The following is a 1,123-nucleotide window of genomic DNA, read 5'->3' on the forward strand; positions in this document are numbered from 1 at the left end:
GTTTATAAATACGACTTTTATAATGACTCGATCCCAGCGCCACCCAGCGATTTTTCTGGTAGACTATAATAGGACCATATATGCAACGTATAACTTCTGAAAATTTGACTGTAATCTATGCAGTAGTTTTTGAGTTAACTCCGAACAACGAAAACAGCTATTATTTTCTATAAATATATAGGCGCGTATTCATAGTCCAGCAACTAAGTCGAAACTAACAAAGTTGCAACTAAATTTAAGTACCAACTTAAAATTTACCTCTATTCATAGTCGCATTTCAGACTTCTACTAAGTAGTCTCGACTTAGTTTACGACATAGCAAAATGAGTGTGAAAATGTATCGATTTTTCTTTAAGATATTTTGGAAAAATTACATTTTTATTAAATAATGTATAGTTTGATTATCCGTTTATGTAATTTTTATTTTCATTGCATGATTATGCAAAAGAATAAGGTATCATTTTCTTGTTAATTGTGTGAAATAGCCAGAACAACCGCAGTGATGTGAAGTCGATTTTTATCGAAAGCATGCTGTGAAACATACAAATAGTAGATATCTAAATGTTATGGACTGTACATTTATCCATACAAAATTCGTCACCTAAATGCAACTAAATGCAACTCCATTTTTGCATTAAGAATCTAAATGCTAAAAGCAACCCTGTGATCTTCCAAAATTTCCACGATTCGAACATGGTTTAATGAGAAAAAGTGGCAACATTGCATTTTCGAGTATACTGTGGCTAGCTGCGTTTCAGTGATCGCCGATCGAGATTCCATTTATTATTTTACATTATTTGGATAAAGAAAAGTTAAGAAAATTCAATATCGATGTGATGCTGATAGAAATCTTGATCAATTTGTGATCAATTCTGTTTGTTTTGTTTCCTAATTAAGTGAGGAAATTTTAATTGACAGCACCGACAAATGAATATATTCATAAACAAATGGTCGGTCATGGTTAAAACAATTCAAATTTTTGTATTGAAGTTTTGGTTTACAATTTATTTTTTCCTTTTCAGTAGGGATTTTGCACATTATCTTCTGCGTGAGAATTGATCGTAATAGATACGGATCTGAATAAGCGACTGGAACACGGCTGTTTGTCAAAAGCATACGATTT

The sequence above is a fragment of the Rhagoletis zephyria genome, unplaced genomic scaffold (genome assembly GCF_001687245.7).
Source record: "Rhagoletis zephyria isolate East Lansing unplaced genomic scaffold, Rhagoletis_zephyria_1.1 Rzeph_scaffold_01126, whole genome shotgun sequence".
Lineage (NCBI taxonomy): Eukaryota > Metazoa > Arthropoda > Insecta > Diptera > Tephritidae > Rhagoletis > Rhagoletis zephyria.